Raw genomic sequence first — 18,201 nt, forward strand, 5'->3', positions numbered from 1 at the left:
AATATACACAACATGCTGGAGGAACTCAGCAGGTCGGGCAGCATCCATGGAAATGAACAGTCAAACTGAGGTTGGAGGAGCAACACCTCATATACTGTCTGGGTAGTCTCCAGCCCTTTGGCATGAACATTGAATTCTCTTTCAATATTTTTATTAATTTCTACATAGAAGAATACAGAGTACCAGAAGATATATATTATAATTCAAAAAACATAAAATAATAACAAATACATTATATTTGAATCACACTTGCAATCTCATTACCCGATATTCATGTAAATTAGATTAAATCATAATATTGAAATGTGGTAATTTTATAATTCAAAAAAAAATCTAAGTCCACTACCAAGATTGAAGCTGTTTGGTAAAGAAAGAAAAAAGGAAAAAATCCTCATCATATATTGAAATATTAGCCAACATCTGTACTTTAACAGCAAATCAAAGGTTTTGAAAATACAGTTCAAAAATTGTCCCCACGATGTTTGAAAGTCTTGAATAGATTCAGAAATTGAACAACAGATCTCTAAATTTAAGCATGACATAACATCATGTAACCATTAAGCTTGAGTAGGTGGAATGACATCCTTCCATTTAAGCAAGAGCACCACTCCTAGCTATAAGAGAAATAAAAGCCAAAATAAGCAAATCAGATGTCTCCAAAATAATATATTTTCCTCCAACAATACTGAATAAGGCAGTCAAAGGGTTAGGCTTAAAATTTACTTTGAAAAATACAGAGAAAGCTTGGAATACTTCCTTCCGGTATTTTTCAAGACTCAGACATGTCCAAAACATATGAATTAGTGAAGCTTCTCCATTGTTACATCTATCACAATAGGGAGATATATCCAAATAAAAATGAAATAGCTTATGCTTGGTCATGTGGGCCCTATGGACCACTTTAAATTATGGGAGGGAGTGGCGGGCACATAACAATGAACTGTTAACCAATTTAAAGATTTCATTCCAAGTTTCTTCAGAAATTGCTGTACATCTTGTTCCCAAAGATTTTTAATCTTGTCTAAAGAAGCATTTCTCATTCCCAGCAACATGCCATAAATATTGGATATTGAAACCATTAGAAATTAAGTCTAATAAGTTCTTATTGGGACTTTTAGGAAATGTATATAATTGAGACTGCAGAAAGTCTCTAATTTGTAGATATTCAAAAAAGTGAGGTTTTGGTAAGCTATATTTAGCTGACAATTGCTCAAATGAAAAGAGACTTCCTCCAGCAAACAAATCTTGGAAACATTTAATACCCATTCTTTAAAAACTGGATCGGTCAATGAAGGTTGAAAACAATAATTAAGAAAAATGGGACTTGAAAGAGAAAATCTCACTAAACCAAAGTATTTTCTAAATTGTACCCAGATCCTCAAAGTATGTTGAACTACCAAATTGTCAGGTAGTTTACTTGAAGATAAAGGAAGTGAGGATCCAAGAAGAGAAATAACAGAAAATTTATTAACAGAATTAGCTTCTAAATAAACCCATACCAGACAGTCCTCATGGTTAATATAATATGACCAAAAGATAAGATTTCGTATATTGACTGCGTAGTAATAAAACTTAAAATTTGGTAAAGCTAAACCTCTATTCTTTTTGAATAGCTTTTTGAAGATGAACTTTATTTAGTCAAGATTGTTTGTTTTTCCATATATAAGAAGATAGAATAGAATCAAGAGAATCAAAAAAGGGTTTAGGAATAAAAACGGGTAAGGCCTGAAAAAGGTATATAAATTTAGGTAAGGTATTCATTTTAATAGAATTAATTTGGCCAATCAATGATAACCAGTTTGATAGTGCCATTTTTACATAATTCAGTAGGGTAAGAAAATTTTCTTTAAATAGGTGTTTATAATTCTTAGTAATTGTTACACCCAAAGAGATAAATTGATTTCTCACAATTTTAAAAGGAAGGTTAGTATTAATTGATACCAAATTATTCAAAGGAAAAAGTTCACTCTCATGTAAATTCAGTTTATATCCTGAAAACTGGCTGAAACAGGAGAGTAAAGAAAGTGCAGGAGATAATGAAGTCTTGACATTAGAAATAAAAAGCAATAAGTCATCAGCCTAGAGTGAAACATTATGGGCAGTACCTCTCCTTAAAATACCAGTGTTATCATTAGATTTCGAAAAGCTATGGCTAAGGGTCCCAAGGCCAGATCAAAGTGCAAAGGGCTCAAAGGACAGCCTTGTCTGGTTCCACGCTGAAGTTTAAATGGTTTGGAATTCTGTAAATTAGTAACAACCCAAGCAAAGGGAGATAAATAAAGTAATTTGATCCATTGAATGAAATTGGGCCCAAAATTAGATTTTTCTAAAGTTTTAAATAAATAATGCTATTCAACCCTATTGAAAGCCTTCTCAGTGTCTAAGGATATCACACATTCCGATACCTCCTTAGAAGGGGAATAAATAACATTTAATAAATTATGAATATTAAAATGGGAATATCGATTTTTAATAAATCCAGTCTGATCATCAGAAATGATAGATGGTAAAATATTTTCAATCCTACGAGTCAGAACTTTGGATAGGATTGTAGTATCAACATTAAGTAAGGAGATTGATCTGTATGAAAAGCATTCAGTTGGGTTCTTATTCTTTTTAAGAACAAGCGAAATAAAAGCTTCATAAAAAGATTGTGGCAACCTACCCAAATTACAGGAATCTCAAAAGACTGAACATAAATGAGGTATAAGCATTGAGGAAAAAACCTTAAAAAATTCTCCAGAAAATCCACCAGGCCCCAAAGCCTTCCCCGAGTGCAATGAACGTACAGACTCAGCAATTTCCTAATGAGAATTAGGTTGATCCAACTGTTTTCTGTTATCAACAGGAAGTGTAGGAATGTTTAATTGGTTTAAAAAATTATTCATTATAGTATTATAGTATAGAAATAAGAAGTTTAGAATAAAATTCCTGAAAGGTATCATTTATTTCCAAATGGTCAGTTGTTCTATCATCATAGAACCATAGAACATAAAAGCACAGAAACAGGTCTTTTGGCCCTTCTTGGCTGTGCCATTTTTCTGCCTAGTCCCACTGACCTGCACTTGGACCATTATCCCTCCATGCACCTCTCATCCATGTATTTGTCCAAGTATCCCTTAAATGTTAAAAGTGAGCCCACATTTACCACTTCATCTGGCAGCTCATTCCACACTCCCACAACACTCTGTGTGAAGAAGCCCCCCCTCAATGTTCCCTTTAAACTTTTCCCCCTTCACCCTTAACCCATGTCCTCTGGTTTTTTTCTCCACTAGCCTCAGTGGAAAAAGCCTGCTTGCATTCACTCTATCTATAACCATCATAATTTTATATACCTCGATCAAATCTCCCCTCAATCTTCTACGCTCTAGGGAATAAAGTCCTAACCTATTCAACCTTTCTCTGTAACTCAGTTGCTCAAGTCCCAGCAACATCCTTGTAAACCTTCTCTGTACTCTTTCAAACTTATTAATATCCTTCCTGTAATTAGGTGACCAAAATTGCACACAATACTCCAAATTCGGACTCACCAATGCCTTCTACATTCTCATCATAACATTCTAACTTTTATACTCAATCCTTTGATTTATAAAGGCCAATGTACCAAAAGCTCTCTTTACTACCCTATCTACCTGAGATGCCACTTTTAGGGAATTTTGTACCTGTATTCCCAGATCCCTCTGTTCTATTGCACTCCTCAGTGCCCTACCCTTTTACCTTGTATGTTCTACATTGGTTTTTCCTTCCAAAGTGCAACACCTCACACTTGTCTGTATTAAATTCCATCTGCCATTTTTCAGCCCATTTTTCCAGCTAGTCCAAATCCCTCTGCAAGCTTTGAAAACCTTCCTCATTGTCCACTACACCTTCAATCTTTGTATCATCAGAAAATTTGCTGATCCAATTTACCACATTATCATCCAGATCACTGATATAGATGATATAGATGTCCCTGTTGCACACCACTAGTCACAGGCCTCCACTCAGAGAAGCAATCCTCCACTACCACTCTTTGACTTCTCCCATTGAGCCACTGTCTAATCCAGTTTACTACCTCACCATGTATACCTAGTGATTGAATCTTCCTAACTTCCCTGTCATGCAGGACCTTGTCAAAGGCCTTACTGAAGTTCATGTAGACAAGATCCACTGCCGTCCCTTCATCCACTTTCCTTGTAACCTCCTCGAAAAACTCTAAAAGATTTGTTAAACATGACCTACCATGCACAAAGCCATGTTGACTCTCCCTGTCTATCTAAATACTTGTAGATCCTATCACTTAGTAACAGGGGGTACATTACACAGCATCCACATAAACATGATTACCCAGTTTGGCTGTTTCCGCTGGACAAACACGAGCTGGGCAAGCCTGAGGGTTACATTCACCTTTAAACAAGTAAAAAAAAAGATGTCACTTATGTTAAGGCATAATAGTATGAATAATGTGACTCATAATATTGAGTGACCCCAGCTTCTGAGACTTGAATCAATCCAAACAAAGAAATCTCATCCATCAGATCGATGGACTTTAGCTGCTTCTTTACAAATATAATCAGCCAAATTAGTTATATCTTCAAATTTGTCAAGTAAGTAAAACTCTCTTTGCCTATAACTGCACATAACCCTCCCCCCTACTTAACTGTTAAGTGAAGATCTAATGCCAAACTATTTTGAAGGATTATCTTACACATGGCAACTATTTCTGTTGTTACTTTTCCCAAGGCTTCAGCAGTGTCATTGTATACTCTTTCTATGGCTGTTAAAACAAATAATATTAGAACAAATTTCATAATGTCCAGTAGTTGGTGACTTACTCTCTTGGCTGGTTAGTGATTTGCTCACTGTAGCCCAGCAGAATAGGCACTGTGACCAAGAAGTCATTAGCACATTAACCACAGCCCTTATTGTCCTGGTTGGATACTAACTTGCAGCGGCTGGCATGAATCCACTTACTTTTCCCTTCTACATTCGTCACTGAGTTGGTCATTAACAGCATTTGATGAGGACTTTCCCATCCAGCACCTAGTGGATCCTCATGTGGATTTTGAATCAGGACCCATTCACCAGGAATCAGGAGGGTGATGAAAGGTTTCGGCCTGGAACGTCATGACTACCTCCTCCCATAGATGCTGTCTGGCCTGCTGAGTTCTGCCAGCATTTTGTGTTTTTGTTTATTTCCAGCATCTGCAGATTCACTTGTGTCACCAGGAGTCAGTGTGTATCCTCCAATGTTGAATCACTCTATGTGGATGAAACCTGTTGAGAAGCAAACTGTCCAGCTTGGGTTTATTTCACAAAATTGTAAACTGTCTACAATTTGTGAATATCAGCCTCTTTGAGATTAAGGTCTCCCAGCAGTAACATAGGACATCCTGTTACCATCTCAAATGGATTTAGTTTATTTTTCTTGTTCGGGGTTACTCTGATGCTGCACAAGACCATAGGCTGTAGTATTCATTCATCATGATACTTCGTCAATCACTCTTTGCTGGTTCCATTCATTCATTTGACTTGTTCTGACGACTCTGCGTGATGTAGAAAATAAAAAGGCCATTATGTTGACCGTCAATCAGTCAACATAATTCCTGATGAACACTCCCAATGAAATGTGTTCCTTGGTCAGAGTCAATGTGACATGGCAATCCCCAATCAGGGGGGGTAATCCTTAATCAGAGTTTTCCTCTGCCAGTGTGTGCCAGTGGTATTTACATTTTAAGACAGCAATTTCTGATGACAGTTGTATGACATCCTTAAGTTCTTGCACCACCTCGTCTTTCTTGATTAGGGTTCCGACAAGTGTAAGAAATTCTCTTTGTCTCCATAAGTTTCCAAAGTCATGAACAACTTAAAAAGCATAGTGAGAATCAGCATAAATATTAGCTGATCTTTCTTCTGCAAATTCACAGCCTTCAATTAAAGCAGGGGTTTCCAATTTGTTTTATGTCATGGACCAATAGGGAACCACTGAATTAAAGCTTTTAGTTCTGCCTGGTGTGCAGAGGTACCAGAGGTCATGCTTCCTGATGCTAGTATTTCAGTTTCAGAAACAACCATTCAAATTTCTCTCTCAAACATTGAGTATCAGTGTGTAGGATCGGATCTTTAGCAGAGTAATAAATCAGCAGGATGCTGCCGGTTTCCATATTCTTGAATTAAGACTGCAATCATGTGCTTCACGTTGACATAGGTGGTGAATTGTCTACTTGTATCAGTGATTCTTAATGCAAGTGTAGTCACAATGTCACCTTAAAAGTTTGAAATGCTTTCAGTTGTTCATCAAGAGTTATAGGATTGTCGTCATTATATAATTTTTTTTGTTTTTTTTTTCTTTCTTTTTTCTGTTTTTTTTATATTATACATTATGAAATATTTAGATTTACTATGTCCATACATATATCTTATGGCTTATGTCTTGGTAAACTCATTTATATTGTAACTATTATGTATGTTTTTTTTTCATATGTAATGGAATGTGTATGTTGGTAATTTCTTTATCAATATATCATCTGTATTCTGTCCATATTACTAATATTAATAAAAAGATTTAGAAGGAAAGGATTGTCGGAGCACTTACTGTCCTTCATCAGAGGGTGAGTAATTGAGCAATAATTGATAGATCTGCCATTAACTTTTCAATACATTAATTAACAATGGCTTCACCTTCATTCCTATGTGTCTTCACTCCCTTGGTCATAGCTGTCAATCTTAATTTGTTTCATTGCTGCTATCTTCTCTTGAGTCACTGGGGGCCACAGTAGAGTCCATGTCAGTGTTGTTTGTAATTCTCTGGAGTTCAGAATGTGTCACTGTCTCAGGGGCTGTCTGGTGTGTGCTGTAATTCCTCTGGTGGAGCTTCAGAAGTAGGGCAGAGCCACCAGCAGCGCCAGCATCACTAGCAGCATCACTTGTAGACCTGCCACCTGAAGTCATGGCTGCACTTTTTTATATTGTTTCAATTTGCTTCAAAACTCCATACAATCCACTTCAATTGAGTAACTGTGTTGTTCTTTCACCCGTTCAGTTAATGCAAACATTTGCTCTTCAGACATTTTACTCTCTATCTGCTGTTTTTGCAAGTTATCGCAAGTTTTGCATTGCTTTCAATTAGTAAAAGACTTTACTCATCCAGTTAACTCTTTCAATCACTTACACATTCAATCCACCTAACCACGTGGTCTTACCTCTAAATCATTGGCAGTCACTTCCTTCCCCACAGGCATTTTCCAGATCTTAATCAACATAACATTGTTGGTATATTTCATTGGGATTTTTTCATTAACAGGACAGAGGTCTATTACTTGAAGAGTAGTAAAGATGATGCCTAGAATAAAACAGCTACTTCTATACCCAAAGATGAGTTCCATTCAAATCCATAGCTAATAATTAACCAATAAAAAGTACTTAGTCCAGACTGCAGTAAAAAATAACCAAAGAGAAAACACTTACTCACTTAATGCAGAACGAAGAAGCTTCCAGAATTAAGCTTTGTATGACACGAGAAGCACATTAAATTGTTGCATGCATACTATAGCCGCTGGGAAACATAGTTATTTTTTATATAAACATTATACAAAATACAAGCAGATAATTAATTGTAAAACCACAAAGAAAATGACAATTCAACAGTCTAATTGGAGAATTAAACAGTCAGATACAACAACAGCCTTCGTCAAGGCACAGAGGACAACTCCTGTGCAGTGTGGAGAGTACTGAAGGTGTCTGTTCATCCATATGTATCTGCTAGGAAGCTGTTCCAATTCTCTCTTCTCTCCCCAAACCTCTGAAGGACCTCTGCATTGAGAGCAAATGTGCTTGCACTTTGAAGTTATTATTGAATATTAACAAGCCCTGGTCCCCAGCCAGCTGGTTTATCAACATGAGGACCTCATAATTGCCAGCAGCACTGTACACACTCCCCAAAGAACAAGTATATCAACCCCTGTGCTGATTCATTGGTGCCTCTTTAGAAAACATAGGTATCTTAGTCTGGCTGGCATGAAAGATAAGGTACTTGACCTACAGCCACTTTTACTTGGAGTATAGGAGACTGAAGGGTGTTTTTACAGAGATGGATAAAATCATGTGGGGCATAGACATGATGAGCGCACTTAGTTTTTTTACACAGGACTGGGGAAATCAAGAACAAGAAGGCAAAGGTTTGAGGTGAGCGGAGAGAGATTTATTTGGAACTTGAAAAGCAACTTTTTCCACACAAGGTGTGGTCCATATGTAGTCCAGCTGCCAGAAGAAGGGTTGAGCCAGATAGATTAAAAACATTCAGACAGGTATATGAATACCTTAAAACAGGGTTTCTCAACCTTTTTTATGCTATGGATCCCTACCATTAGCTAAAGGGTCTGTAGACCCCAGGTTGGGAACCCCAGGCTTAAAGGAACAAGAGCCAGGTTGGCTTTAGCTTGGATGGTTGTCTTGTTCAGCATAGACCAGTTGGGCTGAATGGCTTTTTCCATACTGTATAATTCTGTGACTCTCTGATCAGTATCCACAAACCCAGGACGCACAAATATGAACCCAACAGTGGGAGACCAAGAGTTACTACTTCATGCTGACGTCCTTTCAATAAGATCACAACCTGAAACATTAACTGTTTTCTCTCTCTGCCAACATTGCCTAATATAGAAACATAGAAAACCTACACCACAATACAGGCCCTTCAGCCCACCAAGTTGTGCCGAACATACCCCTACCTTAGAAATTACTAGACTTCCCCATAGCCCTCTATTTTTCTAAGCTCCATGTACCTATCGAAAAGTCTCTTAAAAGACCCTATCGCATCCGCCTCCACCACCGTTGCCGGCAGCCATGCACTCACCACTCTCTGCATAAAAACCTTACCCCTGACATCTCCTCTGTACCTGCTTCCCAGCACCTTAAACCTGTGTCCTCTTATGGCAACCATTTCAGCCCTGGGAAAAAGCCTCTGACTATCCACATGATCAATGCCTCTCATCATCTTATACACCTCTATCAGGTCACCTCTCATCCTCCATCGCTCCAAGGAGAAGAGGCCAAGTTCACTCAACCTATTCTCATAAGGCATGCTCCCCAATCCAGGCAACATCCTTGTAAATCTCTTCTGCACCCTTTCTATGGCTTCCACATCCTTCCTGTAGTGAGGTGACCAGAACAGAGCACAGTACTCCAAGAGGGGTCTGACCAGGGTCCTATATAGCTGCAACATTACCTCTTGGCTCCTAAATTCAATTGCATGATTGATTAAGGCCAATACACCATACACCTTCTTAACCATAGAGTCAACCTGCGCAGTTGCTTTGAGCATCCTATGGACTCGGACCCCAAGATCCCTCTGATCCTCCACACTGCCAAGAGTCTTACCATTAATACTATATTCTGCCAACATATTTGACCTACCAAAATGAACCACTTCACACTTAACTGAGTTGAACTCCATCTGCCACTTCTCAGCCCAGTTTTGCATCCTATCAATGTCCTGCTGTAACCTCTGACAGCCCTCCACTCTATCCATAACACCTCCAAACTTTGTGTCATCAGCAAATTTACTAACCCATCCCTCCACTTCCTCATCCAGGTCATTTATAAAAATCACAAAGAGTAGGGGTCCCAGAAAAGATCCCCGAGGCACTCCACTGGTGACTGACCTCCATGCAGAATATGACCCGTTTACAACCACTCTTTGCCTTGTGTAGCCAAGCCAGTTCTGGATCCACAAAGCAATGTTCCGTTGGATCACATGCCTCCTTACTTTCTCAATAAGCCTTGCATGGGGTACCTTACCAAATGCCTTGTTGAAATCCATATACACTACATCTACTACTCTTCCTTCATCAAAGAGTTCAGTCACATCCTCAAAAAATTCAATCAGGCTCATAAGGCACAACCTGCCCTTGACAAAGCCAAGCTGACTATTCCTAATCATATATACTTTTCCAAATGTTCATAAATCCGGCCGCTCAGGATCTTCTCCATCAACTGAGGTAAAAGTCACTGGTCTATAATTTCCTGGGCCATCTCTACTCCCTTTCTTGAAAAAGGAACAACATTTGTAACCCTCCAATCCTCCAGAACATCTCCTGTCCCCATTGATGATGCAAAGATCATGCTGAATGTTTCCAGTTTTTCTCAGTTTTCTCTCTTCATTATTCAGCTCATTTATTTATTTATTTATTTATTCATTCATCCATTCATTCATTCATTTATTTATTCATTCATTCATTCATTCATTCATTTATTTATTGATTGATTGATTGTGATACAGCAAAGAATAGGCCCTTCTGGCCTTTCAAGCCACATCACTCAGCAATCCCCTGATTTACTCCTAGCCTAATCATGGAACAATTTACAATGCTCCATTAACCTACCATCTGATGTTTTGGGCTGTTGGAGGAAACTGGAGCACTCAGAGAAAACCTACGCTGCCACAAGGAGAATGCACAAACTCCTTACAAACAACAATGGGAATTGAACCCGGACCGATGGTACTGTGAAACTTTGTGCTACTGTGCTGCTTCCAGCCTCTAACTGCTAGGTATCTCAGACATATCCACTCATTCTCCTCTCTCTATGCTCTAATGATGACCTACTCTTTCACAGCCTCTGACTGTTTCCCACCCCAGGATGTGCAACATTGTGTCTGTTCATCTCTTCCTTCTCTGCCCATCGTCTCAGGACCCACACAGTCTTGCCAGGTAAAGCAGTGATTCAGTTCCATACTTTAGAATACTGCATTCGAAGGTCACAATGTGGTCTCTTCTGTATCAGAGAAACCAGATGCAGATTGGGTGACACTGTGTGGATGTTGTCCACAAGATCCTATCAATCACTGCTTTAATTCCTCATCCACTCTGACCAATCCAGCTCCCTGAACAGCTCAGTTGTATTCCAGACTCTAACTCACTCCTGGGTATATGTAATTCCTCCCATGCCCCCAAACTGCTTGATTCAATTCTAGCCTGAGGCTCATTCCTGCACATCCTTTATCTGATATACTGCATAATCCTCCCCAAAATCACTCAGTTATGTAACTCACTCCTGGATATGTTATTCTCTATATTCCCCAAGCCCCTTGATTAGACATCAACTTGTAACCCATTCCTGGGTTTTATATAAAAATCTCCAAATCTCTTCAACATGATTCTTATGTTTAAGTCATCTGAGGATGTCTATTATTCTATATATAAACCCCAACTCCTTGATTAAATCCCAGCCTATAACTTATTCCTGGATATCTGATATTGAATTAAATTGACTTTATTTCTTACATTCTTCACATACATGAGGAGTAAAAATCTTTACATTACATCTAAATGTGCAATGTGCAATCATAGTAATTTATTATAAATAGAACAGTCAATGTAACACAGAAATACACACAAATCAGCATGAGTTCATCATTCTGATGTCCTGGTGGAAGAAGCTGTCCTGGAGCCTGTTGGTTCTGGCTTTTCTGCTGTGGTACCGTTTCCCGGATAGTAGCAGCTGGAGTAAATTGTGGTTGGGATGACTGGGGTCCCCAGTGATCCTTCAGGCCCTTTATTCACACTTGTCATTGTAAATGTCCTGAATCATAGAACTCCATATTAAACAGACCTGTGCTTTGGTTACAGTGTGCTGTGACCCATTCCTGTGTCATTCTTTAATATGGTGGTGTTTGTCCATTACGTCCCTGAGATTGCTGGCATACAGGTGACAGTCAGAGAGAGGCTGACTGCTCAGACAACAGAAATCTTGGGCTTCAAGTAATGCTGTGAAATAGGTACAAACTCTGATGCCTTTCTGATTTTTTCTTTGAATTTTTGTTGATTTCACCAGATTCAGACATAATTACAACAATGCCAATAAGTCACTCCTCAGTAGAGAGAGAAAAAAAAGTTTAAAAATCCTTGACAGATTGGGGAGTCTTTACTTTACTTTACTTTTAGTCACCAAACACTTGACACTAGAGCATAAAATCATCACAGTGATATTTGATTCTGCGCTTCACGCTCCCTGAAGTACAAATCAAAGTAAATATAATAAAAATTTAAATTATAAACCATAATTAGAAAATAGAAAAGGGAAAGTAAGGTAGTGCAAGTCAGGTCCGGATATTTGGAAGGTACGGCCCAGAACCGGGTCAGGATCCTTTCAGCGGTCTTATCACAGTTGGAAAGAAGCTGTTCCCAAATCTGGCCATACGAATCTTCAAGCTCTTAAACTTTCTCCCAGAGGGAAGACGGACAAAAGGTGTGTTGGCTGGGTGGGTCCTGTCCTTGATTATCCTGGCAGCACTGCTTCGACAGCATGCGTTCCAAGGATGGAAGATTGGTTTGTGTGATGTGCTGAGCCATGTTCATGATCTTCTGCAGCTTCTTCCGGTCTTGGACAGGACAACTTCCATACCAGGTTCTGATACACCCTAGAAGAATGCTTTCTATGGTGCACCTATAAAAATTAGTAAGGGTTTTAGGGGACAGGACAAATTTCTTCAGCTTCCTCAGCAAGTAAAGGCGCTGGTGGGCCTTCTTGTCAGTGGACTCTGCTTGGTTAGACCAAGTCAGGTCATTCGTGATATTCACCCCAAGGAACTTAAAGCTTTCGATCTGTCCTACCTGCGCACCACCAATGTAGATGGGGTTGTGCGATCTGCTACTCCTTCTGAAGTCAACAACCAATTCCTTCGTCTTGCTGACATTGAAGGACAGGCTATTGCCTTTGCACCATGCCACCAGGTTCTTAATTTCCTCTCTGTACTCAGACTCATCATTACCCAAGATACAGTCTACAATTGTGTTATATATTGAGTTCGATGAAAATTTGTCTACACAATCATGGGTGTACAGTGAGTACAGCAGAGTTCACAGCCTTGTGGGGCACCAGTGCTCAGAGTGATTGCAGAAGAGAGCTTGTCCCCTATTTTTACAGCCTGGGTCCTGTCTATGAGGAAGTTGAAGATCCAGCTGCAGATCTGAATGCTAAGACTCAAGTTCCAGAACTTAGGAACCAGTTTATTTGGAATGATGGTATTAAAGGCAGAGCTGTCGTCAATGAAAAGGAGCCTTACATATGCATCTTTATTGTCCAGGTGTTCTAAGGAGGAATGTAGTGCCAGAGAGGTGGCAGCTGCCAATGACCTGTTGCTCCGGTAGGCGAATTACAAAGCATTGAGGTTGACTTAGCAGGTTATGGTTGATGTGCGTCATAACCAATCACTCGAAGCACTTCATAGTAATGGATGTCAGAGCCACAAGTTGATAGAAATTCAGGCATGCCACCTTGCTTTTCTTCGGCACTGTGATTATCATTTCCTTCTTAAAACACAAGAGGATCTTAGACTGAAGCAGGGAGCAGTTGAAGATGTCAGCAAACACTCCAGCTAGCTCGCTTGCACAAGCCCGGAGAACCCATCCCGGGATGCCATCTGGGCCCGTTGCTTTCCTTGGATTTGTCTTCCTATGGAGAGATACTTAATTGAAGGCTGGAAGGCAGAAGAAAAGCATTGGAGACAGGCTCCCTCACTGATATCACTGCCAATCCTGCCCTCATGTGGTGAAATGGCAGAATGGCAAGTGTCTGGAATACCTGACCCGTCAACTGCTTAAGTGAATTTGTAGTTAGACTGGTAGGGAAATCAGGCACTGTAGTTATACTCAGCTGTGCTTGATAAGCGAGAATTCCAGCATTTTGTTGTATGCTTGTGAATAACTAAGATTCTGCACATCTCAGCATTCATGAACACAAAACAGATACAGCCCCTTCACAGCTCTGGCAGTGTGTTCCACACCCCAGCCATTTTCTGTGTAAAAAAACATACCTTTGCTATACTTCCCTCCAATCTCCTTCAAGTTATGCCCCCTCGTGTTAGCCATTTACACCCTAGGAAAATGTCCATGGCTCTCCAGTCTATCTATGCCTCAATCAAGTCACCTCTCATCCTCATTCACTCTAAATTGAAAAACCCTAACGCGCTTAACCTGGACATGTTCTTTAATCCGGGTAGCATCCTGGTAAATCTCTGCTCGACAACTTCACCATCATTTCTATCACAAGGCAACCAGAACTGAACTAATATTAGAAGTGAAGTCCGACCAGAGTTGTATTGAACAGCAACATTGCTGTATGGTTCTTAAACTCAATCCCCCAACTAATGCGGCCAAACACACCCTATGCCTTCTTAAACACCCTATCACTTTCTGCTGCAACTTTGAGGGATCTATGGACATCAACCTCAAGAACCCTCTGTTCCTCCAAGGACTTTTGGTGAGAGGGGATCCAAGCAGGACCAGGAAGGATGTAGTCACTTCCTTCTGCATTACTTCACCCTGTTCAGTGCTTTGCAGAAGAGAACCTGGTAATCAACACCCTCAGCTTCCTAGGACACAAATCACACAGGCATATTTGCAGGTGATCCCTGTGAAGAAGAAGGAATACAACAGTGACTCCACTTTCAGATGGCTGCTTGACAAGGCACTACCCTGCTGAGGTAGGGATTGACCTTGATGCTGACTAGAAACCAATTTAATGTCTCAGTCCTAACCAGACAGCTCCATCAGGGGGCTGTAGTAACAGGTGCCTTGGGAAGAGGATGGGAGATTTGAAGTTCCTCAGTGAGGAAAGCCCCTTCATCCAGGAGATCCTGCTGGAGTGCTGGGATGTCAGAAGGTGCTGCAGTATTTTCAGGCTTCTTTGTCACTGCTGAAGGCACAGCCACTCTTCATCTTCCCTACCAGATGGAGTGTGAGGTAATGATACACATGCGTATCCCACACGAGACCTTAGTGGATGTCCTCATCCTGCCTCATTATGTCCAGGAAGCAGGAAGCTGTGTGGAGATCAAGAGGTGTTTTTGATCTGGACCAGAAAGCACTAGGTGAAGGTCAGGCTAAAGGTGGATGAGATAGAGCTATTACCCACTCATACTTTGTGTTCATCATCAGAGGCAACCGTAGGTACATGTGATATGTAAAACAACCCAGACTGGGTTGTCATAACTGCTACAGACTTAGGCAAATAACACCCAATGCAGTTCAGTCATCTGCAAGAATTGCAAGCGAGAAAGCTTCCAAACCACGGACTGTGGAGAGCAAAGATGAACAATGAACAGTGTTCAGAGAAAGGCTGACACACACCCTACTAATGTAGATCCCCTAGGTCAGACCAAGACCAGAAGATGAGGAAAGGTAAACCGCTTTGAGCTCCTGAACCTTAGCCATAGGGAGGAGTCAATGGAAGAGGGGAGGGCAGAAGGGCAAGAAGGAGAATGGCGGGTAAAGAAAAGGAAGATAAACACCACCTCTGACAATGGACATCTGAGAGTAAAAGTATTAGGAACAAAAGGATAGTGCTACAGACAGACATCAGCAACTTCTCCTCACCTAGAGATAAAGTTGAAAAAACAGGCAGAGGAAACATCAGAACGGAGGTGACAAAGAGGAGGAGGGAAGTTTGCAGACAAATACAAGTGAAGAAAGGAGTTTGCACTCCACTCCTTAGCTCTAGGAGACCAGGAGAAGCACGGAGTCTAACAAACCCCAGCTCTAGAAGATGGAGGGTACTGAGGTCATGACAGGTACACAGAATGATCTCCCCCACCCACCTCGCTTTGAAAGCTGCAGCATCACCACAAGAGACCGTACACCCTGCGGAGTCCATTCCCAAAAACTGAGCCGGAAAATGGTGTGGTGGTTCACCAAGACTACTGACACGAGGGCCCAGGGTGATAGACAATGGACTGCATTTGTGAACCCTGTACTCCAAAGTAACTATGAAGATAAAACTAGCCTCAGTAAGTATCTGCAGTGTGAAGAGTGATGTGTTAGCACCTTGCAGGATCTAGCCAAGGTCAAAGTGGATCAGAGTTGAGCTCCTGAATCAGAACCAGTGTTGATTGTCAGCGAGGTAGAGATGTTATTTCCAATCTCCACAGATTGTGATCTCCCATTTAGGAAGCTGAGGATCCAGTTGCAGAGGGAGGTACAGAGATACAGATTCTGGAGCTTTCAATCAGAAGAACTATGGTGTTAAACACTGAGCTGTAGTCAATAAACAGCTTCCTGACATAGGTATTCTAACTGGCTGTATTGTCCAGATGATCCAAGATCACATGAAGAACCAATCAGATCACATCCACTGTAGAGCTATTGTGCCAATAGACAAATTGCAGAGGATCCAGGCCCTTGCTGAGACAGGAGTTAATTCTAGCCATAACCAAATTCACAAAGCATTTCATCACCATAGATGTCAGTGTTAGTGGACAGCTCACCCTGCTCTTGTATGATTGTTGCCCTTTTCAATCAGGTGGGGACTTCCGACCGTAGCAGTGAGAGATCAAAAATGTGTTTGAACACCCCTGCCAGCTGGGTTCCAGAGCCTTGCCAGATACTCCACCAGGGCCTGTTACCTTACAAGGGTTCACCCCCTTGAAAGACAGCCTGATATTGGCTTCTGAAACAGAGACCACAGGGTTATCAGGTGCTGCAGGGATCCTCACAGCTGTAGGTTTATTCTCCCTTTCAAAATGGGCATAAAAGGTATTGAGCTCATCTGGGAGTGAAGCATCTCTGCCATTCATGTTGGGTTTCACTTTGTAGGTGGTAATGGCCTGCAAATCCTGCCAGAGTTGCTGTGCATCTGATTCCACATCCAACCTCATTCAGAATTCTTCCCTTGCTCTTGAGGTAGCCCTCTTCAAGTCATAATGCTACAGCCCTAGCCCTCAGCAGACTACAAATCTCCTGGCTCTTCCTGGCTTTTGATTTGTGTATGTACAATAAGTTCTTGTAGGCACACACTCATCCACACAGGCTTTAATGAAGTCAGTGACTGTTGTGGTATACTCATTCAGACTTGAAGATGAATCCCTGAATACAGTCAGTCCACCAATTCAAAGCAGTCCTGTGCCTCTGTTGTCCATACCTTCTTCATCCTCACTGCTGGTGTTGCAGTCTTCAGTCTCTGCCTATACTCAAGGAGTAGAAATACAGCCAGGTGATCAGACTTACTAGAGTATTGGTGTGGGATGGCACCATAAACACTATTGATGGTGTTGTAACAGTGGCCTAGTGTTTTCTCTGGAACTACAAGTGACTTTTTGGTAATAATTATAGAACATAGATCAGTACAGCCCAAGAACAGACCTTCAGCCACAATGTTGTGCCAAGCCAGCTGAAAAGTAAAAAAAATCCCCAAATATGAATCCCTCCCACCAACACAATGTCCATATCCCTCCATCTTCCTCACATTCATGTGCCTTTCTTTAAGAAATGTCTCTTAAAAGCCTCTAAAATGCCTGAACATTCCAGGCTTCCACCACTCTCTGTTTACCCCTCACTTCCCCTTTGAACCTACCCCCCTCACCTTTAACGTATTGGATTTTCCTACCCTAGGAAACAAACATTCCCTGCCAACTCTATCTATGCCTCTCACAATCTTATAAACCACTACTTCAAGGAAAGCAACCCTGACTAGTCCAACCTCTAAATCAGGCAGAATCCTGGTAAAACTCTTCTGCACCCTGTCCAAAGCCTCAATATCCTTTCCACAGTGGGGCAATCAGAACTGTATGCAATACTCCAGATGTAGCCTAACCAGAGTTCTATAAAGTTGAAACATAACCACTTGAGTTTTGAACTAAATGCCTCAACTAATAATAGCAAGCATTCTATTAGAATTTTTTTTGTAATTTATTTTTTATTGGAGTTCATCATCAAACAAACATTTCCATAACCATCTTATCAACCTGTGTCGCCACTATTATGGAGCTATGAACTTGGATCCTAAGATCTTTCTGTTTAGCAACACTGTTAAATATCTTGCCCTTAACAGTGTACTGTTTCCTTGCATTTGCCCTACCAATGTGCAACGCCTCACGTTTATCTGGATTAAACTCTATCTGCCATTTCTCTGCCCATATTGCAAATGAGCTATTTCACCCTTGTTACGAACCCTGTAACGGGTTAAAAAGGACCAGCAGAAACGGATACACTTGGAGCCTGAGCCTTCCATTATAAACACTATTTTATTAGTAACTACATGATAAAGTAATATAAAACCAGATAAGGCAAACAGGTTAGCAGAGTATACACAATTATAAGTGAGTAAATAAAGTAACCCAAACTTCTTCAAGCTTAGGTGGTGAAATGATACAGTCTTACGATGGTATAGGTATGCAGTCAGTTCAGTTCTGGATATTGAATTGAGTAGGATGAAGCGAGAGAGAGAGAG

At 40.6% G+C, this 18,201-nt stretch overlaps 1 long non-coding RNA gene across 1 annotated transcript; it reads right to left on the reverse strand.

Annotated features, from left to right (window-relative positions):
* Nucleotides 1-315: 315 nt before the first annotated feature.
* On the reverse strand, nucleotides 316-7,314 carry LOC132401628 (uncharacterized). The gene is made up of 3 exons (XR_009514643.1): nucleotides 7,182-7,314; nucleotides 4,327-4,386; nucleotides 316-614 (listed from the first exon to the last, which is right to left on the reverse strand). It is a non-coding gene; the product is annotated as an uncharacterized LOC132401628 (long non-coding RNA).
* Nucleotides 7,315-18,201: the final 10,887 nt, after the last annotated feature.

Source organism: Hypanus sabinus, chromosome 11 (genome assembly GCF_030144855.1).
Source record: "Hypanus sabinus isolate sHypSab1 chromosome 11, sHypSab1.hap1, whole genome shotgun sequence".
NCBI classification, from domain to species: domain Eukaryota; kingdom Metazoa; phylum Chordata; class Chondrichthyes; order Myliobatiformes; family Dasyatidae; genus Hypanus; species Hypanus sabinus.